Source organism: Eublepharis macularius, chromosome 1 (assembly GCF_028583425.1).
Source record: "Eublepharis macularius isolate TG4126 chromosome 1, MPM_Emac_v1.0, whole genome shotgun sequence".
Lineage (NCBI taxonomy): Eukaryota > Metazoa > Chordata > Lepidosauria > Squamata > Eublepharidae > Eublepharis > Eublepharis macularius.
This window is the reverse complement of record NC_072790.1, coordinates 65,779,163-65,792,816: the sequence shown is the minus strand read 5'-3', so window position 1 is coordinate 65,792,816 and position 13,654 is coordinate 65,779,163. Positions and strand designations below refer to the sequence as shown.

The 13,654-nt window shown below is 41.9% G+C and overlaps 1 protein-coding gene and 1 pseudogene across 2 annotated transcripts in view; both read left to right on the top strand.

Moving 5' to 3' along the window:
- The window catches only part of KHDRBS2 (KH RNA binding domain containing, signal transduction associated 2), a 551,370-nt gene that overhangs the window by 318,458 nt on the left and 219,258 nt on the right, over positions 1–13,654 (top strand). The gene's annotated exons all lie outside the window — the stretch shown is intronic.
- On the top strand, positions 5,730–5,829 carry LOC129345908 (U6 spliceosomal RNA; annotated as a pseudogene).

The window sequence follows — 13,654 nt, the reverse complement described above, 5'->3', positions numbered from 1 at the left end:
TAACAATGCATTGTGTAGTACAAAGGATTTTTAAAAGAGTTTCCATAGCAATGAATTACAACCCCCCAATCCCAAGAGGTTTCCTATCCCATGACTAATTTCTGAAGGAAGTTTTAGAGGTGTGATAGCCATTCTAGCCTACATAAAAGCTATTCTTTCAGATGGATTGAAATCAAAACCCATGACTGGCAGATACTAAAGCTTGATTGTCTATGAGCATAATGTGAATGTTGAACGTTGAAAATGCCACAGGCTAAAAAGATTCAGAGGCAAACTACACGATACAATTGGCACGCGACCGAGCAAGTATAAAAAAACCTACCTTTACGTGTCTTGCAGTCCTGGTATGGTCACACGTCCTTGACTGGGCACAAGTCCACAGACCCCCTGTTCGATGTGTGACTGCTGCGGCAAGTGCGCAGTTGGGAGGAATGGTTCAAGCATGCGCAAACTGGCGGGGCATGATGGGATGCAATTCGTGACTCCTGGCATAGCGCGGAGGAAACCCGTGCATGTGTGGACATGGGGTCTGGCACAGTCTGGCAGCGCGGGCAAGTGTGCGAAAGAAACACGCGGTGACACGTGTAAGTCCATTCGCATGCTGTTCACGTGCCGTTTGTCTCGTGTAGTTTGCCTCTAAGTCAAATCATCATAGAACCCTTGAGGTGGAGTCCTGATTTGGGAAGCCACCAACTCAGCATGCCAAATGCATGGTAATGCCTGGGGAATGGGGTAGTGCCTGAGGAATGTATAGTTTGGGATGTAATGTCACTTCCAGGTGATATTCTAGGCTGCCTTTTTAGAGACCAGTGGAAATTCCTAGAGAATTATTATTTTCCCCTTGCTCCTCAATTCTTTGGGGGCAAGAAAATGAGGCTGGGGTGGGAAACCCCTTGCTGGGGGAAGGTAAATGGGAAGCCTTCATGGAAACAAAAAAACATCATGTGGTAGCGGATCATTTAGAACAAGCCTGAGATTTAGGCAACTGGAAGGCCTACAGTGAAATATCTTGATTTTCCTACCATTTTGTGTTTCCACTGGTACCCTAAATGATTATGCAGATTTATCCAAATGAAAGAAATAACAGTGAATTATGTTGAAAGCTAGTGGTGACAATCAAATAGATCACATGGGTGTAGGTTCTCCATATTAACAACAGGAAGAGAAGCACTTGTATGTGGTATTTTAGCTTCTAGACAGGGAATTGTGAGATACTATTATGTGGGCAGCCTGTTTTATTTGACTTCCCAAATATTATGTCTTCTGAGTTCAGATAGAATGCTCTTAGCATTCGCTACTGTTAGCAGGGATGTATATCTGGTGAATGTATACATGTCTGTTATTTTCAAGAAGAAAGAAATGCCCAGAGAGTTTGCAGAAAAGAACCGAACCAAAGTAAACAGAACTCAAATCTATTTAGTGAGGGCAAATCCACAAGACAGTGGCCGTTTTCATACTACCTTAAAAAAGCGGCAGGCTGCCGGAATGTTGGCAGCTGCTTCACACGATGTTTTCTTTAAAACGGATGAGGGGCATTTTCTCAGTTCATATCACGTGAAGAAGCTGCCAGCATTCCAGGAGCCTGCTGCTATTTTAAGGCAGTGTGGAAATGGACATTATTTCTGCATTATGGATATAGCCCTGCAACACACAACTGGAAAGCATACAGCTCCCCTCCAGTTTAGAAGAAAACCCTGCTAATCATCATACCAGGCTGATCTCTCACTATGGTAGGGGATGTAGGAGATTGGACTAGATGACCCTAGAGGTATCCTTCAACCCTACGATTCTATGATTCTATGCCAAGAATTGTAAAGGGGCAGTCTCTTCAGCAGCATCTCCATGTACTGCAAGGTATTATCAAAAAGCTTCTGAGTCTTTTAGAAATGTCCTTACAGATTGGAATAGAACCAAAAGTCAAAAACATGGGTTCTTTTGGGGTATCTCAAGTTAAGTTTTTAAAAAATCTTCCCATCAGATTTTTTTAACAGTGTTAGGTTAAATTTGTTCCCTAGCTAGTAATGTCTCCTCCTTCTGGGTTATACAAGTACTTTAGAGGTTAATTGCTGCTCAGACAGCATCAACTCAGTGGTGTCTTCAGATCCTTGTGTTAGGAATTCTATAGCTCTTTTTATTTGAAGTTTGTTTGTCAGAGATTTACTGCGTGACATACATTTTAAACTATGACTTCTTCGGTCAATCATTTCCTTTCCTCTTGCAAAATATTGATGTCAGCATATATCTACATGCTGACTCTGTAGTGGGGGAACATCTCTATCCTTTTTGAAGACCTACAGTAACCACTGGACATATTTTTATTGTGCCTGTTCCACAGAGAACCATGTATTGGTGTAAAGCCAGAAAGCCAGTTTGGTGTAGTGGTTAAGAGTGGTGAGAGCCGGGTTTGATTCCCCACTAGACATGGGCATGAACGGGGGGGGGGGGAACCCCAACACCCTGTTCGTCGTTTGATGCCATCCACGAACAACGAACATGGACAAACATGAACTGTTCCTGGACATGTTTGTTGTTCGTGGGGGCCAGGGGAGGATTCCCCCCTGCCGCCTGCCAGCTGATAGTTTAAAGGGCCCTTTCCTGCCACGTACAAGGGCCAGGGCCCTTTAAACACCCCACAAACTGACCTTCCCAATGTCCAATACCCACCAAATTTGCAGGGGACATAGTCCTCACTGTCCTCTGAAGACCCCCCAAGTTTCAGAGAGATTGCACCCCGGGAAAGGCATGATCCACAGGTCTCCCCATTTAAACATTAAACATTATTTTAAACATTATCAATGCAATCTTAAAGAGATTTCTACCCTTTTAAATCAATGGGCTTTTTATTGTGCCCAAGTCAGTGGGCTTAGAAGGCTGTAACTTTGCTTAGAATTGCACAGTACGCTATGTGAGGAAATCCAGCTGTCAAAATGTTTACTGTACATTGTGTCACCATCATGCCAGTCATGTGAAACTTGGTATGTATTTCAGATCACTTATTGCTCTGTGCAAAGGAAGATTCTTAACCTTTTCTGTTATCTCTCCTAATAATGCGATGCGGGTGCCTGTATGGTCCTTCCTCTCTGTCCTCCTGCACATCCACACTGGTGTTGAATATACCAGTTGTTGTTGTTGTTGTGTGCTGCTGTGCAACAGTTTCATCTGTAACTTCAGACTAGAACACAGAGCCAAATACCCCATTGTCTTTGATAAAACTTTCCCTTAGCACTAGGCATTCTAATTGAGGTACTTATTTCATACTTGCCAGTTCAGTTGATATGATTGACTACTTGTTCACAGGCATAGAATGTAGTTTGTTTTATGGTAAATGTGCAGCTCTGTTTATAACATAGAAATAGAGCACTTGACTATTACTCAATTCACTTTTGAAAAGGTTTGCAGTTGCATGTCTTGTCACAGTCTGGATATTTGGGCAGGGGAGTAGCACACAGTCTATTGGCCATGAGCCAATTACAATCCAAAATGGAAAAAGCAATCTGCTGGGAATTATGTATTCATGTGAGTAATCTTATTGTTAGCAGAGAAGTGTGTGCTTGTGAGCCTACACTACAAAGAACACGTGTGTGTAGAGAGAAAACAAATGTACACTCAGAGTCTTGGTTAAGCTTTAGAAAAGAAATATAAGTTCATTGATTGTTGGAACTCCATATAAGACAGGGAAGGGAAGAGAGAGGTCTCTGTCTAGCTATCTGGTGTAAAGATGCCAGAGGATGGCAGGATGACATGTCCTCCAACCATGGTGGCAACATGGAGAAGTGGGAGTGAGAGTGTCACAAAGAGATGAAGATAAGGTGTGAGGAAGAGGAAGTCCTTGAGTATACATTTTACACATCAAAGGATGGCAGCAAGATAGCAGAAAGCAAGGACAAACAGATTCCTGACCTTTTTATCTTTCTGACTCTTTGATTGTCCCCTTCTGAAATGAGAGAAAAGTATAATGGTCCTCCCTCATCTTATACTTATAACATTTTTGAGGGAGAAAGAGAGAGCCAAGAATTGCAATGCTGAAAATTGTGTTCCTGGAGGACCTGAAGAAGAGCTCTCTAAATCTGAAGAGCTTAAGGAGTCCTGCCAATGGATTTTGGTCTAGGAAAAGATATCTCCTGGTCTGCTTTTTTTTTTGTCTTTTATTTCCGTATCATGATCTGCCAGTTGTACATTCATAGAATACAGTCGCAAATATCTTTCGACTGAGATTACAGTGGTACAGCTGCTTCAAGGTGATATCGCGTCTGCTCACTTATCATGGGAACCCATGCTCTGAAGTGTAAGTGGATTAAGGCCTTTTCAGAGGCATATTTAGCCAATGAAAGCACTGTCTTAATCAGCCATTTCCAACACTCTGAGGAATCAGTTTACGAGGAATCATTATTATTAGAGCTAGCCTATTGTTTACCCCTTACGATTGAGTGGAAATATCTTTTCAGTTAGGGGAGAGGGAAGGAAGCAGGTTTATATGACATTGAGCTTGGATGAATAATTGAGCCACAGCTGAAATTATCTGAAGCATTCCAAGCCTGTTCATAAACTTACTGGGCAGTTTATTTTATTTATTTAATTGGGTTCTCTTACGTATTCACTCATTCTAGGGTGTAGATCTCCCATCAGGTGACAAATCTAGGGCAATGCAATACAATGGAGATGTTGAAAAGCATATACTGTGGTATGAATCCCATGTGAATGGTCATCATTTTTCCTCAGTGGAAACAACTATGCCTCAGTTGTAGCTTGTAAGAGGAAGAAATTGCCTTCAGCTCCTGGAAATGAACAAAAGCTGTGTATAACAGCTGGCCTTTTGTCTCTGAATTTCATTGTTCTGTCTCTCTCTGGCTACTTTCATCCGTGAAAGTATTGACTGCTTATCTGGCATGAAAAACAGGCCCGTTATCAGTTGGTATACAAGAAAAGATTTAACATGCTGCCTGTGTATAAATGGCTATCAGAGTGCCTATATAACAGACCAAGATGTCTCAAGAAAGGGGGGGGGGCGTGGCACTTGAGGCTGCCAGCCCTGGCCATCCTCCCTTGCTGCGCTCCATTCTCATTGCACTGTGCTACCCAAAAGCCAAAGCACCAAATGTTCATGACTTTCTTATTCTCCAGGCATCCTCTTGCTAACTTGTGGTTTTATTATTTGTTATGGTTTTAGCCCTTTGGGTTTTTTTAAAAAAATATATTGTTGTAGACAGATAGGCAGGATATCAATTTTCTAAAATTAAAAATTTCTTTTTATAAGCCTAGAGAAGGAGAGAAAGCAGTTGTTACCGTTGCTGGTGCTCCTACTTAATGTTCATAAGGCATCCACAGTTAATTGGTGCTAAAGGGTTGGATGTGATGCCATGACATTTCTCTGTGCTTTGTGACCTCTGCTCAAATCCCACTGCCAGAAGGAAGCTAGCTGTCTGGCCCTTGGAGTGCATCATTCTGAGACAATGAAGAGCACTAGAGGAGATGGGGCTAGCTTTTTATTACTATTTTTCTTCCCAATGTGACCATCCTGCAAAGCAAATTGCTGACCACGAGTATAATTTCACTATATACCACTACAAATAAATAAGATATATAAATACAAGGAACTGCACTTGGATATGAATTGCAGGTACCTCAGTCTTTGAGAATCTTTATCACAAGTATCCTTTTGTTTCAGGTGTAGGTATCAGGAGCTATTATGTGTATCAAACCAGGTACCAAGTTAGATCAGCAGCACATGCTTGCTTTGGCAGCACATACACTAAAATTGGAACGATACAGAGAAGATTAGCATGGCCCCTGCGCAGGAATGGTGATCATCAGCATAACAATCTAATATGTAACATAAGTAAACTGAAGGGAAGATTTTTGTGGTTCATCATAATCTGATACTATTGATTTATAAAACTTACAGTGTGATATTTGATACCCGAAGCTATCATGAGTTGTTCAAAAACAACTTACAGGTTCAGACAACCCTTCTATGCTGTCTAGATCCATATAAATTTAAAGGATGTGCAAATATAGGATAAAGTTCATGTATAGTGATTTGCACAGAAGTTTTATTTGTTTTCATTTTATTCATGGCACATAAAGTACTTTGAGAAGTACTGCTTTGGCATTCTAACTGCCTAATGGGTGCTTGTGCTATGTGTAATCTTCCTGATATGCATGATCACCATTTTGTGTGTATTTTCCATCTGTGTACAATTTTGCTATTTTTTTAGAAATTGTATTCACACACATCAAAGATTTATATGCATTGCCCTATTCACACTAAATGTCACCATTGATGTCCAGTATAGTACTTCAAAGGCCAGTGATCTTACGTTGTGTGATGTTTCCGGCAGTAAGGCATTATTGCAAACAGTGTATGTATTGAGAATGAAGGAAAAGATAGTGGGTGATGTGTCAAGGAGGGAGAACGAGAGGGGAGATTGACAGTGGAAATGGACAGGAAAGGAGACAGGTGGTAGGCTGGAAAGAGTAATTTCCTATGGAATCTGTGGAGATGAAAGGGGAAATAACAGGGTTGGGAGTTAGTACCCCGGGGTACAGAGAGGTAGAGAGATGCAACAAATATCATGAAGGATTCTCCCATGATCTAGTGGTGTATGGATGTTATGTAGAAGTGCTTCTCATCTAAAACACTTGTGGGCATCCAGTGTGTGCTATTTATTTCTCTTAGATTTTGTGATTGTCATAGCTTAGGTACTTTATTTAAAATAGGGATTAAATTAATTCATGGAAATCAGATCTGTGGATGGCTGCCTTCATGATTACTGGCAGAAAACCTGCCAACAACAGATGTATTCTGAGGCTACTCTGCTGGAGATTAATCAGTCTAACAATTTTTGGAGATGGAGGGGTGGACTAGATGGACCTTTGGACTGGTCCAGCAATGCAATGTTTGTGTTCCTAAGAGATTGTTGTCCGCAGCTCCCATAGCTGAGGTTTGTCAGTTCCATTTTCCTTTCAAAAATTTTGGCTTTTTGTGTCATCTTTAGTTTCGCAGCACAGGTTTCTATGTCTCTGCAGGATCTATTTCTGTAGAAGTTGTAAAAAGCACTTGCAGAAAAAAAGGATTATTTTACTTCTGACACTCTTGGCAGGCGAATGAGGAAGAACTGGGAGTCTGCTTTCATAGGGCTGATGAATCATAGATCAAAATTTTTCTGCCCATAGACACCTGTGTTAAAAGACAGAAGAAAGGTAATCTCCAGGGATCCATATAACCAGAAAGTGTGGAGATCATTTCTGGCCCAAGAGAGACTGGAACAACTTTGAAAAATAACCATGCATTGCACATCTGCAGATGTCACTATGACAGAACAAAATATGCCAAGTACTGGCTTGATGCAGCTTGCAATTTTTGCTGTAATTTATGCTAAATCTTACTCTTTCTGAAATTATGCATATCATAACAGCTTGGACACAGAAGGCACTTAAGATGCTGTTTGTTCCAGATTCTCTCTTTTAGCATTTGGCTTTGGTGCAAGACATTTATTCTAAAAGCTTTAGGAGTACCAAAGAAAAGGTAACAGCTTGCGAGCCAAGCTAAAGGAAGGTATAGTTAATAGTGGCGATAGTATAAGCCTCTGAAAATTGTTTTCTGCAGTCACAAATCTGACAGACCATTTTGCTGCAGCACTTGGAGTGTGCTGCTATGATGCAGATTATAACATTGTATGAGTCCCTGTTATGCTGTTTTCTACCTGCATGAGAACCTTGGCTTAACAGATTCCATCTGTTTCTGCACCACAGTGGATGTGTTATGGTTTGTTTAAAGATAGCCTTGTTTTCACATGGCTAATCAGTTATCCCAAGGAGCTCATCACTTTCCATGACTAGGAACCTTATTGTTTTCTTTTCCCTAGTTTATTTGATGCTGTACACCTGTAGCCAACTACTCTCTCTTATAATATATTTTCTTGGATTCAAGTCCAAATTCTAACTCTGTGTGCTATGCTTTATATTTGGCCAATAACTCACCCTCTCTTCTTCTTCTTCTTCTTCTTCTTCTCCTTCTTCTTCTTCTTCTTCTTCTTCATATATTTATTTATATCTGACCATTTTTTTAAAGCTACCTTTCCCAAGATATGCTCAAGGTTACATCTTCCTCTATTTAAAGTTTCCCCATAATGTGGCATTGCAGCCATTCTTGTATCAGGTTTAGCATAAAACAGAGTTTTTTGAACATCTTTTAAAATTAATGAGTGTATCCATTCAGTTGGGCTACTATATGTGATGACACAGGAATGCAGGATACCTTGACTAACACTTATGGAGGCCCCTGATCTCAGAGAAAGCTTTCTTTCCTGGAAACAGAGCAATGAACTCAGATAGGAGATGGGTTTTCCTTTATGGCAGAAAAGAGGCATGATGGAGATGATGACTAGAAGGGTGCAAAGCAGCACAGGAGGAGGGACTCAAACCTATTTTCAGGAAAGGTCAAAGTGAAGCCCTCCCAACAGGGAAAGCAAGGATTAAAAGTTCTGACACACTATGAGAAGGCATATCCAAGAACTGGGGAAGTCAGAAACAGTGGTGTCTGCCTTGACCAGCTTCTATTTCAACGTTCCAGTAGGCTTGTGTCCATTTCATAGGAGATAATACCAAAGTAACACCAGGGACTGTACAACTTAGTGTCATGTTTTTACTTATTTATTTAGTTCTGTAGCTCCTGTACTGTTTCAAGATAGTGTTTTCTAGCACTCCCAAGCACTAGTGAATTGAGAGCCGAACCACACGATATGAATTACACGAGACTGATCGAGTGTCAGGAGTCCTGTCTTACCCCAAATGCCCATGTCCAGCATTCTCTTGATGAGCACGTGTCCTGGTCCAGGCACAGATTCTTAATGTTATGTTCCAGTGTGGCCGCGACAGCGTGTGTTCACGCTCGCAACCAGTAAGTTGACAACGCAGAGTATCCTTCTTTCCTGGATCTTCCGCTTCCTATCTGCAGCTCACTCCACCATGCTCTCAGAACTGCGGGTAGATGGTACTCACATCGATACGCAGAGTGAAGATGCATGATGGGATATCCTTCTTGAAGGAACGTGGAGAAAACCCGTGCCACCGCAAACATTGGTTCAATGGAGGTCCTGCATTCCTGACGTGTGTAGTTGAGAACAACATTGGAACATGTGTAAGTGCGTTTTTGTGTCATTCACGTGTAATTCATATCATGTGGTTTGGCTCTGAGATTGTATTTTAGTAAATAAAGATTGTTTTCCTTCTAAAGATCTCAGATTGTGTTCAAACATCTCACTCAGGGTGCCTGGCTGCTCATTTTACACAGACTAGAAACTCCTGACTGGGCTACAGTTATTGAGCTGGTCAGGGAAGGGGAGGTGTGAAGCAGCACAGAGAGAGAAAGCCTCTATTAGACTTTCACGTTGTGAATAGTGCAAATAAGGGCACAGCATGAGTGGTAGCATGTTACCCTTGACAGCAGGAAGGGTGGGCACAAGTGGGGCAAGCCCTCCTGCAACCTCCTTCAGCACCCTTTGAGTATTGTCAGGCAAGGAGAGCAAGGAAAGCTTGAAATAAACCCCTTTCAAGAAGGGCTTCCACTTGCCTTTTTCATCTGGGCCACAGAAGAATTGAATATCAGCACTGGTGTCTAGATGCTAAAAGTTCAGAATTTCTGGCATAGAAGCGTAAAGTTTGTGTTTTCCTTTCACTGCCCAGCCCTCCTCTGCTGTCACTTGAACATTACCCCATGAAGGCTTGTTCTGTTCAGTTCTGCCTGGAGCCTTGAAGATGGAGGTTGGGAGATGCTTTTGTCCTAGACACTTTTGTCCTAGACACAGACAGTCTTGTATTTGTGCTGGCAACCTGGGAAATAAATTGAGGGAAAAATAGATAAAATAGAAAATAGAAAAAATAGGCAGTTCCAAAAAGACAGAGTTGTGAGAAGAGCTCAAGGGTTAAAAAAAAGTAAGTGGGAAAAAAATAAAGGAAAAAAACAAGAAATCCAACTTTAGGGTTTGGCAGTGGGGGTGGGCTGATAGAAGGCAAACTATAGCTGGTGCTAGTATTTCCCATATTTCCCCATCTGAGAGGAGAAGATGAAACTCTCCTTCTTCGAGCAGCAGAGTGGTTTCTCCCAGGTGAGCACACAGTGGGTACACTCCCATCAAGCACAACGACATCACTTCCGAAAGTGATGTCATCACACCTGGTGACAGGCATGCTTCCATACTTCACAGGGCCCATTGGCCCCTGTGAAGTGTGGCAGCATGCCTGACGCCAAGCACTTCCAGTAGTGATGTGATTGTGCCTGCCAGGAGCAGATCTTCCCAGTAAGTGCCCACTGGGAAGGTAAGGGGACCTGGAAACTCTATCTCTCCCACTCCCTGGAAGGGGCGGGTACAATTTTATTGTCCAATAGTTCATGCTCTCCCTTGTGCTGCATGGCACGTGGTTATCTGCTATTCAGCAAGGTGGGCAGTTAATGTTTGCTCATTCCATGTGTGTGTGTACATGTTCTTCTTCCTCCTCCCCCTCTCATTTGGAGAGCTTCTTTGTTTGCCCATTCTTACCCCCCCCCCCGCCAACTAGATGCCTTGTCTGGCAGACAGCTTCTATTTTTTTCTCTCTCAGGCAGAGGCAAAAAAGAACAGTGGAGAGGGGCAGTGCAAACAAGAGCAGGCATGATAAAGAACTTAAATTCCCATTGTGCCTTATAACATTCAGCCCAACCATGGTAACATTCCTGGTTGACCAGACAGTTGGAGAAGGATGCTAGTTTTCACTGCTAAAAATTAGCATATCAGATACTAAAATCACTTCAGAGGGCATTTTTGCTCCTGAGCTAGTCTTGTTTTCCCCATTCTACATCTTGCCTGCCTCACTTGGTAATCAGCAGCAGCGGCAGCTTTCCTCTGAAACCCCCACTGCCCTGACTCCTGAGGCGACAAGGGTAGGAGGAGGGGAAGTCACTTTTGCTTATGCAGCTTAATGGTGTACATATTTATATACTTCATTTATACCCCCGTTTTCTCCCCAATGGAGACCCAACATGGCGTACCACATTCTTCACTATTCCTTTTTATCCTCACAATAACCCTGTAAGGGAGAAATGGGGAACATCCTTGACTTTTTCCCAGGCCCCCTAAATCACTAAACCATCCCTGACGGGTGGGGGATCTGACTGCTGGCATTAGTATGACATGAAATGCACATAGCACCAATGACAGTTTGTTGCCTGCATCTTTCTCTGTCTCCTGCTCAGCAAACTGCACAAGTCATGTGATCCCTGTAAGGTCAACAAATTTTTATCAATTGTATCCAGTACATTTGATGAACTCATCCGGAACCCTAGAGGTACCAATGGGTCTGAATGAGGGTTTTGTATTCACTGTCATACTACAGTATAGTGAAGAGTAGAGATGGGCATGAACAAAAAAAAATGAACATGATGTTCGTTGTTCATTGCCATCCATGAACAGGGACTCACGAACAACCACAAACATGGCCCTGTTCATGAATATGTTTGTGGTTTGCTGTTTGTGGGGGCCAGCAGGCTCTCCTCCAGCCATCATCCAAGTTTGGTCAAGATCCCTACTGCACCGCTCCCAGAAACCTTACCTGAGCAGGCAGCAGGAAAGATACCAATAATAAATAATAGCTTGGCCCAGAACCTGGCAGCAGCCCTGGAACTTGAAGGGGTAGATCCCTATCCCACCACACACAAAATTCAAGCTCCAATGCACTCTATCAAAATGCCAACAGCAACTATCTCTCCCTCTCCACTGTCTGCAAAGTCAGAGCTGGGAGCCCCCCTCCCCCCTGGTCTTTGCTCCCTTGTAACAAATTTGGAGCTCCACACTTGGAAGGAAGACCTGCCTATCAAGGTAAATTGGGCTTAGATTGGGGTTTCCAGGGCAACAGCAGGAGTTCAGACAGAGTTCAGACAATCCCTGCCTAAGTTGCCAAGGGAATTGATTGCAGGTGCCAGACTGTCTGGCTTGATGAACAGCAAGACGAACAGCAACGAACGGGGCTTGCAATGACCACCTGTTCGTTTAGAATGGGGCCTCACAAACAGCTTGTTTGTGAACAGCAGATTGTGCTGTTCGTGGCTTTTTTTTGTTCGTATTGCTGTACGTACCCATCTCTAGTGAAGAGCCATTAGACTGTAAGCTTCTCAGGGCATGGACCTGACTTTGCTAATCTGTATTCACAGTGATGTCTGTACTATTAATCAACAACTAGGCTTCTGGTTCTCATTTCTACAGATTGTGAAACATGGGTAATTTTGTGAATGTGCTGGCAGTGGTAACAAAACACAAGAATTAAACAGATGATTGTTAAAATAGTGTGTATCTTATTCGAAGAAGCCCTTGGATACCCATGTATAGTTTCGCCCATTTCTTTTTAGAAATAAAAATGTAATAGGCTGGCAAGCAGGAAAGTGGAACACAAGAACAGGATTTCAGCATAAACTGGATGGAAACTGGGGAACAGATTTGACATACAGAGGCAATATAATATTTAAGTCCAGAAAAAAATGACTTCAGGCTATGCAAATTAGACAAATAACAGATGGCTGGAGAATGTGGGACATTGCTACAGAGAATGCCATTACAACTTGCTACAGGAAACTTATTCTAAACTGAATAATACTTATGCAAGAGAGGTCAGCACATTGATTCTGACAATCCCTATCAGTAAAGGGGACAGAAATTCTAGAAAATTAACACAGTCATCATGAGCAAATTTTTACCCTCCTGTCCATTGAAGTCAAGGGGTGCAGATCTGTTTAGGATTGCACTGTAAACCAGACAATAATATTCCACTTCACACAATTAAACTGATGACTATAAATACGTGTAATCCGTTCATACACAGATACATTTCTTCATTAAAGTAGCAAGCACCATTTTTTTTTCAAATGAAGTTCTAAGAACTGTTTCATGGATTCAAAAGGACAGCAGTAAATTCTAACTAGATCATAACATTGGTTTGTACCCTGTGATGTTCAGGTGGAAAAATAAATCTATTTAGCATGGTTCTGTTTGCGCAAGATCCTGTGCAACGCATAACACTTTCCTCCATATATATTATAGTGCCCAGAAATAGAATGCACATGATCTTTCAGAAAAGTGAGGGATATAATACATTTTACTTATTGCAAGCAGCTACCACAGTCCTTATTGTGTGTTTTTGCTTGCCGAAAGGTCTAGTGCAAATGGAAATTTTGCACTGGATCCAACCTTGTGGCTTTCTTGAATCAAGTATTAATTTTAATCTCATTAAAAATAGGAAGCCAAATATTGCCAAAGGTCTGAAGGTCAAAGTGTCTCCACATGTGTTGTGAGAATCCCAGCACAGGGCGGGGGGGGGGGGGAACCTTTTTTGATGCCTGATGAAAACTCCTCCAAATTAAGAGGCCCAGTATATACTGCAAGGAACAAAATAGTTTAATATTATCAGTCATCATATGAACAGACAGAAGAAAGCTATAGTGGCAAGAATTGTTCAAAGCCAAGATTGAGTACTTTTGGCTTATGAGATCAAACACATGTCAGGATACGTCAGATGATCTAGAAAAAAAACACTATAGTAAATGGTACATAATTTTTCCATCAAAAATAGTATCACTGAAACTAGGTCAGCATTATTTTCCCAGGTTTCTGATAAAACAGGTGTTGTG